General features: G+C 49.8%; 1 long non-coding RNA gene across 2 annotated transcripts; it reads left to right on the top strand.

Moving 5' to 3' along the window:
* The first annotated feature begins 1,479 nt into the window (after positions 1-1,479).
* Positions 1,480-5,953, top strand: LOC137776963 (uncharacterized). 2 transcript variants are annotated; one of them, XR_011076366.1, is made up of 3 exons: positions 1,480-3,871; positions 4,853-4,938; positions 5,070-5,953. It is a non-coding gene; the product is annotated as an uncharacterized lncRNA (long non-coding RNA). The 2 variants fall into 2 exon arrangements; XR_011076367.1 differs by having other exon boundaries at positions 4,853-4,955.
* The last annotated feature ends 14,513 nt before the right edge of the window (positions 5,954-20,466 follow it).

Raw genomic sequence — 20,466 nt, 5'->3', positions numbered from 1 at the left:
TTTCTCAGCCTCTGTCTAGAGATTCAGGCCTGCAGGCCAAGGTCTGGGGAGAGGGATGGAGGGAGGAGAAGCACCAGGGAGATCTGAGGCCGCCTCAGTGCCATCCTCTATGGCCCCGGGAACTAAAATCCCAGGGCAGGCCTGAAGCATCGCTGCAAAATTCCAAAGTGGATTGTCCAACCCTAAAAGTGGGGCAACTAGAGAGAAAGCCGAGCCAAGCATTCTCTAGAGTTCTCACTCCACCTTCCAGGTTTGCTTTCAAACAGCCTTTTGCTGAGACAGTTTATTTATTTGTGAAAACACCCTCACTCTTCCAAAATGTCAGCTCAGAGGACTTTGGGCTCGCTCAGGGGGCGACCCCCGGCCAACGACGGAAAACAGACATGGCTTCAGGAAGAGCCTGCATCTCTGGCAAAAAGGAAGGGGAAATCCAGAAAGAGCTCTCCAATCCCTTTAAATTCTCAGAGATTTGCGGATAAAATAAATTCCCATAAATAATCTGCAGGCCCCTCCCGAGAGGGAGAATCCGTACTCCCCCAAGTAATTGGCCCAGATTCACTTAGTTTGTGAAGTGCAGATTCTGCGGGTCACCAAGTTAAATTGGGATTTTGAAATCTCAAGGGCGAATCTATTCTTGCCAGGTGACACTCTTGTGAGCAAGAGAGTGCATTCTTATTTCCACGGTGGAAAAAAAAGGAGCAAGGCTGGCAGTGGAGTGGATTCAGCAGGGCCGAGGTGGGGAGGGAAGCCAAGGGGCCGTGGGCAGGCCAGTGCTAAGAGAATCCTCTACCCCCCACCCCAGAGCTCTCCAGGGCGACACTCACCTCCAAAACTCCCACCTCTTCTTTCCAGCGCAGATGCCGAGAGTAAAGGCTCGCTGGGAGGGGTTCAGATGAAGAGTTTGGCAAGGACCCCCCAAAAGAGACCCCTTGTAGGCCAAGCCTTCTTCCAGCGTCTTTCAAGAGTAGTGTGTACCTCCCAGCTCGAAGTTGGTTCGTGGTCTTCGACAAATTAAATATTACTGTTTATTACCAGGCATACCCCAATAAAATAAAGAGGCAATCAGGCGATACCGACTATCTCACCAGCCGCTGCACCTATAGGACTTGGAGACGTCACGAGTCACGCAACAGGCCCGCGCGCTGTCACGCTCGACTGGGGGGCAGCGGCGGGAGGTTGAGTCCTCTCCGTCTTCGCCTATCACTCCCGCCCGGGTCTGCGCAGCCACAAGTCTCAGACGCCTGGGCCACGGGAATAAATAAAGAAATAAACAAATCCAGCGCTCTCTGGGGAAATGGGGGTGGTGGACATCAGCCACAAATAAAGCCACGATCGATTTTCTTAGGGAGGGGGAGGGGGTCTTTTGGCGAAGGGAGGTGGGAGCCCACATCAGTGCATAGATTGGAAAAAAAACCGAGTTGGCGGGGGCGGGGGGGGGGGGGGTTGGAATCGAGGTCTCTCTCAGGAGGCAAGAGTCTTCTCATTATTTTAAAACAATTTTTTCCCAGGAGGAGCTCTCAGCATATGACTATTGAGGCGCCTTCTCTAGCTGATTAAGTTTGGGACGCGATAACTCACTGCCCGCTTGCAGGCGTGCATAGAAGTAATTACTGGGTTAATCGCGGAGGGGAAAAGAGACAGAGACGTTTGGAGGAAGAGAGAGTCGTCCGCATCGTTTCTCGCTGAGAAAAAGTCCATTCTGCGAATCCTCCTTTAGCTAGGTCGGGGGATGCAACTGGTCCCAGCGTGGCCCGGCGGGGGCGGGATGCGGGAGGGTGATTTGTGCAGAGAAAAATTGTAGTGCCGGGTCCTGCAGAGGGACGAGGCGCTCCACTTTATTTTGTAGTGACGATTATTATTATTAATATTAGTCTCGTCAGGGGGCATAACTTCTCAGCAGCCGCGTGGCGGATGCGCACAAGCTTTTGCGCGCAGCTGGAAACCCACTAGGTTCAGCTGCGAAACGTACCGCATAGACGCCCCGGGCGGCGCTGAAAGGAGAGCTAGGCCTACCCAGCGCGGAGCGAGCGAGCGAGCGCCCGGCCTTCTGGAAAGGGTAAGTTCCCCTCCTAGGGGCCCCGAAGGAGCCGGACATCGGACTCTGGACTTGCCCGCGGCTTCGGGGTTCGAGCCTGGGTTGCGCGCGTGCCCCCAGCCCCACCCCACCCCCCCGGGCTTTCCGAAGCATGGCTTGGCTCCAGGCCCCGTCGGTCTGGGGCTGGAGCAGCAACAGAAAGTGCAGGAACGCAGTCGACCGAGCAGCCTCAGGAGGTAAGGTCGCGCCCGCGGGGAGACCTGGCAGTGGTTTCCAGCGCCGGACGCGGGCGCCCGGGCCAGTCCGGCCGCAGACTCTGCTGCTTCCAGCAAGCAGAACCCCTGTCTCTCCTCTCGACCAGGCCGCAGTGACTTTCCCGAGATTCGCTTTCATTTCCCAAATTATTAATAATTATCTTTTACCCACTCCGAGGCCCTTTGGGTGCAGCGTTTGTTCCCAGATGCCCAAGAGCGCAACCCCAAATCCTTCACCCAGAACCTGGAGATGGGTTTCTATTTGACCTCTGGGCCGAGGTGGGCCGGAAACGGAGGCCTGGGCCCCGCCGAGACTGGAAGGGGAAAGCGAAACTCCGAGCGGGGCGAGCTCTTTTCCGTTTGGCTCCTTTCTCTCGCATCCCTGGCGCGAGCCCCGCAACGACCCGGACCGACTCACAAAGGATTCCGTATGCTCAGCTTCCGGACCCGCTGTCCCAGAGGGTCCGGAGGCCGCAGCACTGGTAGAATAAACTGAAGACCGCAACTAGGTTTGAGAATCTCCATTCTTTCCCCAGTCATTGGACAGTTAACTTGAAAGAGAGGCTTCGATCTGCAACCTCCCTTCCTTCTTTCGGAGGACCGATGCTTTCCCCGAACTGCCACCCCCATCCCTACCCCCATCCCCATCCCCACCCCCACCCGCGCTCGGTTTTCTCCCGAAATGTATTTTCCTCATTTTGCAAAATTCCTGCCTTGATTTTAATATTGCAATGGATAGGGAAGCAGAGGTTCCTGTGTTAAAAATCGAAAACAATAAAAGCAAGGGCGACCGCTGTTGATCTTTTTCCTTCACTCTTGCCTTCTGCTTTTAAGAAAGTCGCCTTCCAAACCACCGTATTTCTTTCCTCCCAAAAGAGAACTCGCTTAAGAATTCACCCCATTTCCGTTTCTCTCCGCGATGTGTCCCCGCCTGACTCGGATCTCTATCGAAGGCAGAAAAATAGGTAGAAGTGCAGATAGGACTGGGAAAATTAATAAGAATTATAACAACAGTAGAAATGATGGCGAAAGCAAACTTTGACCAACTCGTTTTGCAGAAGAGAGGGTCAGACTGAGGGTGGGAAATTCCCTCGTTTCCCAGGCGGTCACTTTCCCTGCTGCCTAGTTAATTATGGCTCTGTTGTATTTTTTTCCAGGACTGCAGTATCCTCCTTCCCAATGTTTTATTCGGTTCCTGGTTTCCTCCCTTTTGACCAGAAGTATCCGGGAATACTGGCGGTTATTATTATTTCAATATCCAATATTCTCCAATATTTCCACCAAGAATTAGTTTTGTTACTTACTTTACCGATTAGACATGTTGATGTTGTTCCCTGTGCTTTGGAAATACTCCTCTCCACTCCCCCAAGTTTGGTGGACGAGATTTCCCCACGGCCACCACCACCCCAGTCAGGTTAATGAAATAAATGGCTACGGGAACTTCATTCGAGAGGCTCAGCCTGGAAGAATATCAGCGCTGGAGATCTGCAGAAGAACAGAGAAGGCAGTACCACACCTGGATGCAGAGGAGTCCCTGTTCTTGCTTCCCTCCACTTTGGCAAGTCCCCAGTGGAAGAGAAGGGTGAGGGTCTTGAGCTGAGAAAACCTGGAGCACACACCCCCCCTTCCGTAGGCTGCTCTGAGCCTGAGAACTCCAGTTGTACCCGCAGCCTAGAACCTGTAGAAAGGCCTCCTCATTTAGTCACCATGTCTGCAGGGTCACAATGTCCCCACAGCCCCGAAAGGAGTGGGGGGTGGGGAAGAGACTACATTCCAGGGCTCTGACCCTGGAAAGATAGAGATTTAGGCTAATACCTCCAGGTCTGGGATGCAGGCGGGATCAGGGGCGGAGGTGGCTGTGTGGATACTCCCTCCCTCAACTGGAGGGTGCGATGGAAACTTGGGAGCCTGCAGCTCTCCGGGGCTCTGGAAAGACAAATTTTCTTTGGCAAAGGGAACGGTGTCGCGCTGTCGACAGGGCAGACTATTTTTCTTGTTTCCTCACAAGGTGGGGCGGCGGGCTGGGGGGAAGAAAGCAAGAAAGAAAGGGAAATTAAATCCACACGTGTTAAGCTTGCTCCAAGGGCAGAATTCAAAACGCAGACGAAACTCTGACTCTTCCAGTTCTGGCTGCCCGCGGGCCTCTTTCCAGCCAGCCCGGGGTCTCAGGGAGCATGGTATCCCCACCGGAGACAATTCGATCCGATGTTTCATGAAGCGTTTTATTTAAGGGGGAAGGGACATGGTTTCTGTCCGTCTACCTGCGGAGGGGCAGAACACGTAACAGCAAAGAAAGCACAGGAGATGGCAGCTGTGAGAAGATTTACCTCCTTTAAGAAAGCTCAGCTTGCTATCTCCCAATCAACCCAGCGATTTAGGTAGGGAACATTCACCCTGTGGCCAGAGTGAGCCAGGCCAGTGATTTTGGAAAACCCTAAGGTCTGATCAGGCTTTGGGCCTATCTGTTTTAAGAGAACCTTAGAGGCTGTTTTATAGACGCGGGAATAGGCAGATTCATCTGCAGGGCTAAACCTCACATTCCTTCCTCTTTTCTTTCTGGGAGAAACTTGCCGGAAAGGAGTTCTGCACCGGTGCAGGGGTGGAGGATGGAGGAGGCCACCCCGCCTGGAGCTGCGAGTGAAAACTCTAGTAATGACCTTGAGGAGGTGAAGGGAGATGGGTGGGGGTGTGGATGACGAGGGCGGCCAAACCCCAAACTGGAAGGATCCATCACCAAAACGATTGCTTGGTCGAGACCTCTAATTTTTCTTCCCTTTCAGCTCGGGCCGAGAGCGCCCCAGCGGGTCTCCTCTGGGCTCCTTGTACTGGGTTTCTGGCCTTTGGGGGCAGCCTCGACAGCGACAGAAGGGTCCGGGAGCGGGGACCCCAAACGCCTTGCTCCTCCGACACAGCCGCAATCACACCCGGAAAACACTGGGGTGAAACCAACAGAGGCTGGCCGTGGGGTGCAACTGACAGAGGTTCACGGTGGAAAAGTTCCCGGCAATTGTTTCCACAAGGACCCTGGGTTTCCTGGTCGCCACGGCAACCCTGGAGTCCCCTCGACCTCTCTCAACCACCGGGCGCCCGGAGGACAATCGCCGCGCACTTTTGCCGCGGGCCCTGAGGCCTGCAAGGCGCTTCCGTCCTTCACTCTTGGCTTCCCAGAGCCTCTTCAGTGGGTTCAACACGGCAGGGATTGAAAAACTCCCCTCTTTTTTTTAAACTGGGGGAGAAAATCGAGATTTAGTAGAACTTCTGCTGGGTAAGTTCAGGTCTCCAGCAAAAGCCCCCACTTTGAATGGCGAATGATGACCTCGGAGACGTGCGCTCACGCAGCGGGTGGGATACTTTCATCCAAGCCCGCATCCGGCACATCTCAGCTAGGGACCTGGGACTTGAGGAATCCCAGGGGGTCTCTTCACGCATACTGCCCACCCCCATCGGCACCTGAGGCTCCCCGCGTCCGTCCATGCAACCCTTTCTCCTGCCTGGAAAAAGTCTCCAAAGTGGCAGGAGAAAAGTCAGGAGCTAAAACTCATGGCATTAATGTCTGCCAGATCTTATTGAGAGAAAAAATAAATTATACTCCTTTTCCTTTAAGAGAGAAAAATGTTGGATTGTGGGCGTACTATAAAGAGCATTAAATAATACTTGGGGGTTGCATTGCTTTCTTCTTGAACCTGCACGGGGAAATGCCCCTCTGCGGGGTGGCCACTGGACAATACAGGACAACTTTTCTGTTCCCATTTTGGAGGCAGTAAGCTCTCAGAAAGAAACAGGTTGCTGACCAGCTTGGACGGCCGGGTTTGGCGGAATGGAGGGAGCCAAAAGAGCAATTCCTGTTCTGGGTCCATCTCCCCCTCGTTTCACTCTCTGCTGTGGACCTCATTCATCTCCCAGCTGGTCAGGAAGGACAAAACTTCTCTCCCTCTACTTCCAATGGGGCATCCAATGTCTGCAAAAACTCTGGGCTGGCCTTGCAGTGTTGCTACCCGCTTTTTCCGTCTGAGTCCGGAAGACAACCTGCAGGGGTTCCCTTAGCACACTCAAGCTCCCATTTCTTTCCTCCCCAGCATTTTGCATTCGTATTTGCAGAAGAGTCCTGCTTGTGTCCACACAGCCACAAGGAGAGAGGCTCAAATGCCCACTATCTTTCGAGGTGCCATCAGAGCTAACATTTATGGCAGGCCAGGAGCTCTTGTAACATGGTTTCACTCAGCTCAGCTAGTTGTAAATAGCTCCATGAGAAGGTGGCTCCCGGCCAGTCACATGCTGGTGGGACCGGAACCCAGGCGCTCTGACTGCAGAAGCCAGGAGCTCCTCTTTTACAAGACAAGGCCCGGGGAAAGGGAAGGAATGGGAAGAGGTCTCTTGGATTGCGGGGGGGGGGGGGGGGGGGGTGCGAAGGGCACTTTGTAAGCACCTAAAAGCACAGTCTGAAGCTGAAGTCAGTTGTTCCTTCAGTCGTGGGATAAAAGGCTTAGATCTCTTTTCGTGTCACCATCTCCTCTCCCCACTCTCACTGAGGAGGGCCCCAGATCCACAAAGCCCCAGATCCACAGCACTTTGCAGGATGGGACAGAAGATGGGGAGATGCTGAGTCCTCCTCTCCAAACCTCAGTGTTCTGTTCCCAAACCCTGGCCCGGATTTATCACAGCTTCAAGTCAGTACACGCTGTCCCCTGGAGGGAGAGAAATAGGGTGGGTAGGACAGAGGGCGAGAGGAGATGTGACTGGCTCCTTTTCTTGAAACAAATAATTAAGCTCAGAGAGGGTGGGCAGAGTCACACAGCCTCTGCTGGAAATTCACCCAGCTCCGTGCCCATCCCTAGGCTTTGCGCCTTCAGGAGGAGCCTGAAAGGGGACCCTAGCCGCTTGGGAGTGTGCGGGGCCTGTAGGCTCAGCCTGCTGAAGGCATGGAGCCAGCCTGCAGTTCCCAGACACTCCATGCTCGGGGTGGAGAGAGTGCGCCAGTGGTGTGGGTCTCAGGGAAGTCCCAGACCTCTTAGGGGCTCCGGACCTGGGATCCGAAGGAGTCTGCGCCTGCCACCAGTCCTGCAGCCTCCCCAGCCGCGCCTGCCTCGCCTGCCTCGCCTTCCCGCTTCTAGACGCTTCTTCCTGCCACCCCTTTGCCCAGGAGCACACCTCTGCCACACCGGCTCCTGGCACAGCACCGGCCGCCGCAAATCCAAGTTAGGAAGGGAGGGACTCCTTTAGGAAGGGAGGGACTCCATTAGAAAGTGAGGAACTCTGAGATCCAAACCCCAGGACAGCGCCCCAGAGGGAGGCGCAAGTGATCCTCACTCCAGCTTCCTCCCGGGACCTGCCGGACCCCATGGCCTTCAGGGACCAATGCTTCCCTCCTCCATGCAAAATGCGCGCTCCGTTGGGCTGCCCCATCTCCAGGATCTCCAGCACCACCTGCGCACCTCCCACTTCCAGGACCCTGGGGGACAGACACCAGCTGGGTTCTTGGGGTTTTATCACCGACCTCTCCCATGCCAGTCCTTCTCCAGCAACAGCTGCCCCAAGGAGGACTGGCTCCTGGTACATCTTAGGGAGTGCCCAGGACCCAGGAGTGGGTGCCTGACTCCACAACACCTGAATCTGAGTACAGGCAAGGGCTGGCTCTAGCTCACTCCCCGACCTCTTCCCCAGTTTCCATCTTGTAACAAAGCCGGAGATTCTACTAGCCACCTGGAGAGGTGGGCTGTGTGTCTCCTCCTTAAGGAGATGACGTTATCCTTAAGTCTCTCTGATGACTGTGTGTCATGTGAGGAGGAACTTTGTGTGTCTCTCTGCTGTTGTGTTTGTGTGTGTGTTGTTGTGTGTCCTTCCTTGAGACAGAGCACTGAAAATACATATATGTTTTTTCTGTGCGTCTCCTTATGGGAAAACACTCGTGAGTCCACAGTGTCGGGGCCCCGAGTGTGTGTGGTGCAGGCTGGTGTGGGTCCGTGTGTCCTTGTGGAATGCCTTGTGTCTGCGTATAGCCTGCAGGGTCGCCATCACCCAAAGATCATCGCGGGGCAACTGGTGTCCTGGGCTCATAACCCAGTGTTCAGCTACCCTCCTTTTTTATGGGCCACTTGTATGATTATTATTTTTACGAACAGCGCCAAGCGGAGGTCTGAGCGCCTGCGTCTCCTGAAAGGCAGTCACAGCCCAGCCGTTCAGCCAGGAGGCCAAAGGGGCCATGTACAGGCAGCCCGGGCCACCAGAGTCTATATTTGGAAACAAATTCCACAGTCACTTCCTGGGGACTGGCTGGTAGATGCCTGGGAGTAGAAGGGTCAGTGTTGTAAATGAAGTCCCCTCTCAAGCCCGCCACCCGGGGGCTTAGGCCCCACACTCCTGGCAGGTTGAAAATATCAGGTGCGATAAATGTGCTGGCCACACACCTGGACAGTAGGCAGGGCAGTTACTTCCTCTGCAGGCAGAGTTCAGGAGGGGGGTCAGCTGATACACAAGCACGCCCCAGCCCCTGGCCCAGAGCATTCGCCCACACCCAAGTGTGCACATGCGCCCTGCACACACCTCCAGAGCCCTCCCCAGTCCCAGAAGGAAGAGGAGGTGACTCTACGTCCTAACCATGTTTCCTTCTTAGAAGTTGGTTCCAAGGGATCACGTGCTGCAGCTTGGCTGCCCCTGCAACAAGTGCCTGACCTGCTCCCCCGTCCAAGTGGCCTTTACCTTGTCCCCCAAGGCCATGGGCCTGATGGGCTCGCTCCAGGGTGGATCTGCTCCAGGGCCACAGCCACTTGCAGCCAGTCCTTCTGGGGTCTAGGTTGGGGCACAGCGCTCATCTGGGTTACTGAGCCCATGCTTCCATCACCCCTGCACGGAAAGCAGTGAGGTTTCCAGCCCCTTCTGCCCCACGGTGCTGGGAGGGAGCTGGCTTGCCTGAGCCCCGTGTCCTGGCCCCTCGCTGATGCCACTGTCCTGGCCCTCCGTCCCCAAGGGATCAAGCAACAAGATACCCCAGACCCAGCCACTTGGGAGTCACTTGGAGCACACACAGCCATGCATGGCCACCCACTGCCTGTACAGGGGCAGCAGTTCTGTTACACACACACACACACACACACACACACACTGATTCTGTCACACAAATACACAGACACCCTCCCATACTCGGTCTCACACAAGCTCCCACAGGCAAATACACACCTGTTCAGTCACACACACACTCTCAGGCTCGTCGTCACACAAAGACCGGCCCACATTCACAGTCAGACACACACAGACACACAACCATTGTCACACACACCGCAGGCTCACACCTGCACATATGTGAACGTTAACCCAGTCACAATCACAAGCGGTCACACTGGCCCACAGTCACGCACAGAAAGCCACACACACAATTACAATCCTTCACCCTGAGTCGCACACACACACACACACACACACACACGATCACACACAGTCATATTCACATCCATTCATCCATGGTTTGCCCTCAGTCACTGTGTCCACCCCTACCCTGGACACTCACTTCTCCTCTCCTGCAGCCTGCACACGGTGCCATTAGAGTCGGGCTGCCCCTGCCCAGCCTGGCAGTTATTGGGTGGGCACGATCAGGGATCGTTACCAAGGCACGGGGGGGTTCCTCTGGAGAGAACCCCTTGATTTAACTCCCCCACCCAGGCAGGAAATCTCCAGTTCAGGAGGAGGAAGGACACATGGGTTTTTGCAGCAGGCGAGGGAGAAGCCTCTCTCCAGCTCTGCCCTCAGCCCTGCAGCCCGCCTCTTCCCTAGCTGACTGTCAACCCCCCACAGAGGTCCCGGGGCTCTGACATAGACTCATCTAGGGAGTGGGACCCAACGGAGCCCTCAGTAATAACTAGTCCAACTCTGTGATTTTACATCTGGGGAAACTGAGGTCTAGAGGCACAGTTCACAGGTCTAAAGACCGGGAAGGAAACAGACACAATTCCCAAGGATTTTGGAGCAGAGCTAGGGCTGAGGCCCCCATCTTCTGCCCCTCATGCAGACCACACTGCAAGATCACTGGACACGCCACCCACCACTGCCATCACCACCCTTCCACCTACTGGCCCAAGGATGCCTGAGCGACCCGCCCATAAGCAAAAGTGAGTCATCAGACCATATCTCATTCCTGCTTACAACCCTCCAAAGGGCAGCTCAAAGAGCTTACGATAAAATCCCAACTCCTGGACTTCCCTGGCGGTCCAGTGGTTAAGACTCCGCAATTCCACTGCAGGGGGTGTGGATTCAATCCCTGGTCAGGGAACAAAGATCCTGCAAGCTGTGCCACAGCCAAAAAAAAAAAAAAAAAAAAAAAAGTCAATGGTTCTTTAGGAGTTCCCTGGCGGTCCAGTGGGTTAGGACTGCATGCTCTCACTGCCAAAGGCCCGGGTTCGATCCCTGGTCGGGGAACTATTGATAAGATCCCACGAGTTGCACGGCACAACCAAAAATAAAAACACCAACCAACTCCTTTCTGTATCTTTAAGGCCTTGCACGAGCTGTCCCCTCCCTGCCCCTTCCACCTCATCTCCCGCCCCCTTTGTGCCTCCACATTCCATCCGCTTCCTTCTCTGTTCCTCATTTGCACCAACCCTTGTTCCCACCCCAGGACCTTTGCATGTGCCACTGCCGCTGCTCCCAGCTCTCCTCATGGCTGCCTCCTTCTGTCATCTTTGTTATGTGCTTGTTTATTATCTGCCTCCACCATAGGCTCTAAACTGCCTAGGACAGAGATCGTGACTGTCTTATTCAACACAGCATCTGTCCCTTCTACATGGCGCTAGATAAATATCAGTTGACTAGAATACATGAAGGTATTGTAACAGATGGACTCAGACCCAACGATGTGGAGACACAGGCAAAGCATATATATGGAATCAATAAAATGCACAGGACGCACAAGACTGTAGGACTCTCCCTGCTCCATGCAATAAAATAAGAATAGAAGTCTGAATACTGGTAAGTTTGGAGGGAAGAAAACGTCCCTGCAGCACATTTTTGGCTTTCGGAGCCGCTTCCTCTCTCCCTGCCCCAAATGCCCCCTACCCTGGACTGTCCCTCCCATGTCCTCTGGGCCTTTCTTTTGTGCCCCCTTCCATCTGTTCCCAGGAGCCTGGACAAGGAGCCAGCAGATAAGTGAAAGTGGTATTTTTATAGGCTGATAAAAAACCATGCTTATCTAGAAAGCTCTGTCCCATCTCCCCAGTGTCCCTAATTGGCCATTTGCCCAATGCCCTCTCCACTGGGGCTGCAGACACTCTCCCCGCTTGCCTCTGTCCTTGCGTCTGCCCCATTCCCCTCTGCCCTTCCCCCTCTGCCAGGGGGGGGGGAAAACCTTTGCCAGAAGGATTTTCGGGATCAGGAGGGAGGTAAGAGGCGATGGGGAAGGGGGCGGGTGGTGGTGAGGGAGGGTTCGCACTTCTCCAAGTGGGTTTGCTATGCCACTATTTAATGGTGCCAACTGTATTAAATTCTATACTCTTGCAGCCTCTTAAATCCATTTATGGCCCATGCTAGACCCTGAGCTGTAATAATAATAAAAATAAAAGAAAGGATTTATGCACCCTGGGTGTGGACCCGTCGACGGCAGAAAAAAAAAAAAGAGCTGTTTCTCGCTGATCTTGCTGGCCTGTCGCCCGCTCCCTGACCTCCTGTTTTTCCCTGGGTGGAGGCTCCCAGGGGCCAGGGAGGAGGACAACTGGGGTCCTGGTGAGAGGGGAGATTTAGGGAGCTGAGTGAAGAGTCAGCTTAAAAGGAACATTTGCTGGGCTTTTCCCAAACTGATTTTTCTAGACTAATCTCTCCACTTCTCTCTCTTGGGTTCACAGAGGAGGGCACTCTTGTATTATATTTCTATTTCTTGTGTTCTATTATATTTAGAGCAGATCTGGACCCAAAGTATGACCAGGAACTGAGGAGAGAGCAAATATCTGGGGTAGAAAACACCTGGAGAGGAAGCTGGGTGCGTGGGCTGGCTCAGCTCCCAGGCATTGCCACAGGTTCAAATCCTGACCCTGTCACTTCCTGGTAGTGGACCAAACATTGCCCACCACCTGATACCCATACCCTTGGGTAACCCCTTCCCACACTGACACTGAACTTGGCCTCTGTGACATGCTTTGGTCAATGGGATGACTAAACACCTTGTACATTTCTGCTATCCTGTCCCTCTGTCTTCTCCGTGTGAAGCTGGGGCAAGCTTGCTGGAGCATGAGACTCAGAGCTGAGCCAGCCCAGTTGTCCCAGCCAAAGCCATAGATACATAAGAAAGACCAGCCAAGATCAGGAAAACCACCTGTTGACTGAAGGTGACCACAAGCATCTGAGTAAGCACCAATTGGCAGACATTTGCAGCTAACCCATAGACTCATAAGCAAAAATGAACGTTATTGTTGTAAGCCACTGGTGGTAGTGATTATTTGTTACCGCAGCACTATCATGGCAGTAGGTAGCTGATACAAGGTCTTGTGCCAAATCCAGCCCTGACTATCCCCACATTCCAGTTTTTAAGGAAAGACATTTTAAGGTTCCAGCTGCAAATTCTCAGGCTTTAATTTCAAGGGTTGGTTATTTAAAGCATGAGAAATAGATTGGTGCTTCTGGCTTCAAACCATGGAAACTGGAGGAGACAAGGAGTCGGGGAGAGTTCCTATAAAGTCAGGTCTACGTTGAAACAATTTCCTGGTTAATCTGAAATGCATAGATCTGGGTTTAGTGAGGCAGGATGAGTGAGTGCTTTCTGAGAAACACTACAGCAGGTTTTTCTGTAGAACACATTATCAGGCCAGAGTAGACAACGTCCATTTCTTCCTCTGGATACAGCACCCTGATACTCCCTGGGAAACAACCCATTCTTCAATTACCCAAGAGACAGCTAATTAGCATATTCCATCCCCCAGCTACAGTGATTGGTTCAACAATGAGCATGTGTCCAAATCCTATCCAGTCAGAGGCTATTGTGGGACTTTTGCCAGAAATACTGGAAAAAGAAGATCTCTGTCTATATGGCACAGATATATTCAGTGTCTTATAATAACCTATAATGGAAAAGAATCTGAAAAAGAATTTATATATATTATATATGTATACCTGAATCAATCTGCTGTACACCTGAAACATTGTAAATCAACTATACTTCAATTAAAAAAAAAAAAAAGTAGGTCTCTGTCTACTGGATTTAGAGTTTTAAGGATGGAAAGTCTAGTGTTGCTGATAACCATCCTGCTCCACCAAGGGAGAGCTGCCCAAAAGGACACGCGCCTGACATCCCTAGGACTTAGTATTCCCACGTGTAAGAAGAGATAATAATTGTGTCCCCTCTTAGAATTATTAGGAGGGTTTGAATGAGATAATACATGAAAAGCTACCAGGCGAGTGATCCGTTAAGTGTTAGCGATTGTGATGAATTCGGTATTACCATCGGCCTAGATCTGTATCTGATATTTAACTTGTAACTAAAAATAAACAGATCCATATAATGATGCTTTCCATGTGTACATGGATGCCGGCAGACATATTGTATGGCATATACTTCCAGATGAGCTAGTAAAATTCCAAGCTGGTCTTTCTAAGCAAAGAAAATCCTAATCTTAATCAGGCATGTCCTTTGACTTGCTCTAGTGAGGGGAGGTTTGAAATGAGCCACCCTGAACTCTCCCCGGTCACCAGAGGCACGGATGTGGCCACCACAGAAGGTACTGTGTGCAGAGGGTCAGCTGAGTTTGGGTTACATTTATTCTCAGGGCCATCCTCACTGTCTCCCTCTCCTCTCGGGCTGTGTTAATTTCCTAGGGCTGCTGTAACAAAGTATCAGGGACTGAGGGGCTTAAACAACAGAAATATATTATCTCACAGTTCTGGAGGCCAGTCTTGGAGCTGAGACTTGTCAAGCAAGGTACATCACCCAAAATTTCTGCCTCAGCTCACTTGACTCAAATCTCTAGGGAAAGGTGGGGCACGCTTCTTTGGAAAGAGGAAACTTCCAGGTGAGACATCGGCTCATGCTGCGTTCCCAAGGAAGCGTCTGCAATGTGGCAGTGAATGAAGCTAAGATTGCAAAGTGTCTTCAGCAGCTCAACACCCAAAAGCAAGGGTGTTGGTTCAAACACCTGGAGCTATCTAGGCACCATTTTATGACAACACAGCTACAGGCTGTTGCGGTCCAGTTTTCCCACCACACACCCACACCCACCCCTGTAGCTCATCAAGTAGTCATGACTCAATTTACATAAAGAGACATTGAATGAATGTGTGTTGACCCATCTGCCAGGAGACCTCAGTCACTGACCTGGAACAACTTACATTTCAATGAAGGAAGATGTTTGCACAGCCCATGTGGGTCACAAGGACAACATCCTCTTTTCCCAAGAATATTAGTCTCCATTGATTTATATCAAAGCCTTATTTCCCCTTTCACACCCCTAAAAAGGAAAAGACCACTGGGGGAAGCAATATACCGAGAGACGCCCAGGAAGTTATTAAGCAATAATAGGGGATGGTCTTGCTCGGAGCTGACTTATAGCTCCTCTCACGCTGGATTTTGAAGACGGTTCAAAGAATGGTTCTAAAGTCAAGGTGGCTGGCTTAAGGATTGGGAAATCTGAACTAAGGCCTTTCATCTCTCTGTCCACATTCTGGCTGAAAGTCATTACCGTCTGTTTGGATCTGGATGGCCAGAGGGTCGAGCTAGCGGTCACTCGTACCAGCCGCTGCCCAGTTTTTGCATCTCAGTAGCCCTGGGCAGTTGCCTTCGTTCACGTACCACCCATGGATGACATGAAGCACGTTTCCAGTGGAGCTCAGTAGCTGGATCCCCTGTGAAGGGCATTAGTGGACTTGGGTGACTATGGGTGAGTTACTAAACTTCCCTGAGTCTCATTTCCTCTTCTACAAAATGGACATACTTGTACCTCTCTTCTAGGATTGCTAAGAGGATTAAGTAAGATATTCATGTTTATCACTTAACACGCCACTGACAGAGGGCCACCAGATGTGATAATATCATCCTTCTTCCTCTCTGTGGTCCATGTGTAGAATGTGTAGAACTGAGAAAGCTTGTTTCCTTTAACCCACAACAAAGCGTTCAGGCCTTTTAACAGGAGGAAAAAAAGCCAATCCTGAGTAGATTGTTTCTCTGCCTCACGATTTATCTGAAGCCTTGAGACTGTGAACACCCACCTTGCAGGGAGATTTTGAGGATTATAAGGAAGGCTTGTGGCATGCCTGGCACAGTGCAGAAGCACAATAGCAGGAAATCGAGTATAATTTCAATCCTAAGTGGTGAATCAGATCAAGACACCCATGAGACTGCATTTACTGAGCTTTAGTTCACTGCTGTTCCCTTTACACCCCCCTTCAGCTCAAATACTGGCACTTAGTTAATGCTTCGCAGGTCTAAGGCTGAGAGCATCTTTTCCACCCCTTTCTCCAGACCAGCTGGAAGAGATCTGAGCTATACCTGGAATTCATTTAATACTCTAACCCCATCTTATTCCAACCTCCAAGGTTACCAAGGAGGGGCTTGCAATTTAAATAAATATTGGTAGTGTCTATTATGTGCCCAGAACTATTCTTTGTGCTGAAGTTGCAACAGTGACCAAAATCAGTAAACATCTCTGTGCTCAAGAAGCTCATATTCTAATGTCATGCTGCTCAACCACAAATGAATAAGGGGCTTGGACCACTCTGTATCAATTGCATCCTCCCTGGTTTTCTCTCCAGTGCAATTCTGGAAAGGATCACGTGGGTTTTTACTTGCAAAGTAAAGGATGGAATCTACACATATGGAGAGGTAAATAGAGATACAGATACACATACAAATACATAGCTGGAGCTACAGAAAAGGATTTGATATGGGCATTGTATCAGGCATTTTATTAAATGTGGCACTTGCTTTAACTCAAATTTAATCCTCACAGCAACCTATGAAATAGATACTGTTATTGTCTCCTGTTTATGGATAAGAACACTTGAGGCTCAGAGAATAAAAGTGATGTGATTTAATAAAGAATCGCTTCAGAGCTCCACCATAATTGGTATAAGGGCAGCCTGTGAGTAAAACCTCAATTATGGGAATGGATTAGAGGGTACGAAGTCAATTCAGACAAGTTGGAATACGGAGCAATGGAAATGGTCTGAGTGTAAATGATTCAATAAAGGAAACCAAAGACCTTTATGTTTTTTACAGGAAGGCTGCCTTCCTGAACAAATCTTAAGAGTGACCCAAACCTGTAAGCAGACACACCTAGATGAAGATGACCTAAAATGGCCTGTGGGCTTAAGGTAGCTCCAAAATGTCACATGGTCTTTGAAAACCCAGCACCCATAAAAGTCTGGCCAACGAGCCTCAAGAAACCGTGAGCCAGTAACACAGGAATCTTTGACGGGCTTCCTTCACAGCCCACTTCCATGGAGTTCACAGGAGCCAAAGGTCTGGGGTAATGCCATATTAGCTCTCTAGTGAAAAAGCCATTGCTATCCAAAGGATAATTTCCCTCCCACCATCGCAGTGCCGGGGATGGTGGGAGCGAAAGGAAGAAAGAAAAAAAAAGGAACATTATGTTCACAAAAATATACATGGAAACATCAGACAAACCCAAATGGAGGGACATTTTCCAAAACAACTGGTCTGTACTCTTCAAAAATGTCATGGTCAAGAAAGACAAAGAAAAGCTAAGAAATTCTTCCAGATTGAAAGAGAGCAGCACATGTCAACTAAATACAATGCATGATCGTGGGTTGGATTTTGAACTGGTTGGGGCAGAGGAGACGGGATGACTACAAAGACCATTACTGGGGCAACTGATGGAAATGAAGTGTGGATTTGGTAATAGTATTGAATCAATATTGTATTTTCTGATTTTGGTAGCTGTGCTGTGATTGCATAAGAGAACCTCCTTGTGTTTAGTAAATGGTTGCTGTTGCATTGAGAATAAAAGGAACAATGTCTCTAACTTAGATGGTTCATTAAAAATTACGTGTGCGCATCTACATGTGTACATAAAGGTATCCATATATATATATGGACAGAGAGAGAGAGAGAGAGAGAGAGAAAGTGAGTACTGATTGTCTATAAACCCAGAGCATCCAGTAACTACTATGTGGAAAGACCTTATCTGATGATGAATCCAACAGAGAAGGAAACAGAGCCAAAAGATGAAGAGGCATTGTTGAGGTCCTTGATGCAAATATGCCTGAAGCCGACATGCCCTTAGACTTCCCAATTTAATGAGGCAATAAAATCCTCTCCTTTTGATTTCTTTTCTCACTTCAGCCACTTTGAATTGTGTTTCTGTCCATTGAGTGGACTAAGTTGAGAACTCCATGGGTCCTGACAATTACTGCTATGCTATATGGCCACTAGGTTGCCAACACTCTGCTTGGCAACAGGTGTACGAAAACGAATAAGATCCAGTCCCTACTCTCAATGGCCTCACCATGGTCTAATAAGGAGATGGACATATAACAAACGATTACAATATGATGGCATCTGATTTTTCTCAACCTCTCCTCTCTGCTTGAAATAGCCTCTCCTCTTTTTTTCTGCCTATCCAAATTCTCATCTCATTCTGGCCTGGAAGGGCCTGCCCAAGCACTCTCCTTCATGAGCCTTCATTGACCACTGTTTACAGAAAGCTCAAACCATCAAACATCCATGGTGCATGACACTGCATGCCCTACCTTGCCAAATCTGTTCATCGCTCATGGGAATAAAGTGTATAGAGACTGGTTTGTAATCACAATTAAGAACTGTTTTGGAATTCATTAAATCATATAAATAGTCTAGTTGGTGATTGGAAGGGCATGTGGTAGTGGGGGGGGGGGCGGTTAATGACATTTGCCAAGAGAGAGTAGCTGAAAAAAGATTCTTAGATGAACATGAATTTCTCAGGCCTGAGAAACCATCAGAAACATCTGACAACATGAACTGCATCTTGAACCATGAATCTGGGCCAGAAGCTCTTTAGAACATTTCAGCCTGATTAAAAATGACTGCATTTCACCGAATCCAAAAATCTTTACCTAAAAATTATGATGAGTTAGAATCACTGGGGATTAGTCACCCTTCTCGTGTGATAACCACATTTCTGGATGACAACATTTCTGTGAATTTGCCAAGAAGGCAACAAGAAGGCAGTACTTCAAGCCAGTTTCCACTATTATTTTTTTTGTGGTTTGTGTGTCATCATCTTGGATCTAAATAGAGCCTAAATCCATGTCTGTATATGGCTAATCACCAGGATTATAAAGTAGAGACTTCCGTGAATAGATATTCTATATGCTTTATATTAGTTTGCTCAGGCTGCCATAGCAAAGTACCACAGACTGAGGGGTGGGGGGAGGGGCTTAAACAGCAGAAATCGATTTCCTCACCATTCTGGAGGCTGGAAGTCTGAGATCAAGGTGTTGGTGGGTCTGGTTTCTTCTGAGTCCTCTCCTTGGCTTATAGATGGCCACCTTTCTCCCTGTGTCTTCACATGGTTTTTCTTCTGTCTGTGTTTTTGTGTGTCCTAATCTCTCCTTCTGTGGGGACGCCAGTCATAATGGACTAGGGCCCACCTGTATGACCTCATTTTACCTTAGTTACTTCTTTAAAAGACTTGTCTCCAGGGGCTTCCCTGGTGGAGCAGTGGTTAAGAATCTGCCCGCCAGTGCAGGGGACACGTGTTCGATCCCTGGTCCAGGAAGATCCCACATGCTGCGGAGCAACTAAGCCCGTGCGCCACAACTACTGAGTCTGTGCTCTAGAGCCCGCAAGCTACAACTACTGAGCCCGTGTGCCACAGCTACTGAAGCCTGCGCGCCTAGAGCCTGTGCTCCGCAACACGGGAAGCCACCACAAAGAGAAGCATGTACACCGCGACGAAGAGTAGCCCCTGCTCGCTGCAACGAGAGAAAGCCTGCACACAGTAACGAAGACCCAACACAGCCTAAATAAATAAAATAAATCAAAAAAAGACCCAAAACAACTTGTCTCCAAATACAGTCACATTCTGAGGGACCAGAGTTTAGAAATTCAACATAAGAATTTTTAAAGGACACAATTCAGCCCATAACACACTTTTACTTACCTGTTGAGGACCGTAGGAGGTGCCAGGCACTGTGCAGACACTTTACATGCCTCATCTTACTTAATTCTCACAATAACCCCATAAAGATGACACGATCATCCCCATTTTACTGATGAGAAAACTGAGGCTCAAAATGCTTAAGTAACTTGAACGCAGTTACACAGCTGCTAAATGTTCGAGCTGGGATTTCAATCAGGTCTGACACTAAATCCTATGTTTTTAACCATCACCCTCAAGTGGCCCATACTTTGGCCATTCTCAAGGTGTTTTGAAGTGTAACCAGATAAACTTTAGGAAAAAAGAAAGGTTAATATTTATATATTCATTTTCATGCATATTAGTTTTTAAAAAGACTAACCCACCAAACTCATGGGCTCAGAATGAGCCCAAAGTAGATATTCAGGTCTAGAAAAGTGAATAAAAAGAAAATAGAATAGAGAGGGCTATGGCAAAAATCATGAGGTGAGCTCGATAAGGACTAGATTTGAGGAAGGGATGACTTTTGTAATATATAAATGCACACAAACGCAGTACCAAGTCCCCACACCACCCCTTGTCAGCCTGACACCCACACATCTCATTAAACTGTATTTAATCCCCAAATAACGACATCAACAAAGTAGTACTTCTGCCTGACATGATACAACTACCCCACATACCGCTGACAGCATGCTAACTCTTACCCCACCAGGGGATACAAACTCCCTTTTCTGTCTTTGAGTAATGCCCAGTCTCCTTTCTTCTCCTAGCTAATTTACACAAATAAAAAACATCTACTTCATCATTGACCTTGCTTTCAATCTCTCTCTTTTTCTTTCTCTCTTCCTCTCTCTCCTTCTCCCTCTCCCTTGCTCTCGCTCTCTCTCTCTCCCTCTCTCTCTCTATCTCTCTCTCTCGCTCTCTCCCCAACCCTATTATCCCCCACATCATCTTAGGAAAACTAAGCCAACCAGTATACCATTAGGACTTGGCTGAAACAGTAGGTTTGGACCATTGGTTACGTTTACTTCTGATTTTCTCCCTTCCCCCGAGGAGATGTTGCATTGTTTCCCTGCAACCAGCAGTAGCCAGCACCTTTCATCAGTTCTTCACCATGGATTCTGGGGCTTTA

Source organism: Eschrichtius robustus, chromosome 14 (genome assembly GCF_028021215.1).
Source record: "Eschrichtius robustus isolate mEscRob2 chromosome 14, mEscRob2.pri, whole genome shotgun sequence".
In the NCBI taxonomy this organism is placed as follows: domain Eukaryota; kingdom Metazoa; phylum Chordata; class Mammalia; order Artiodactyla; family Eschrichtiidae; genus Eschrichtius; species Eschrichtius robustus.
This window is presented reverse-complemented; position numbering and strand designations above follow the sequence as displayed.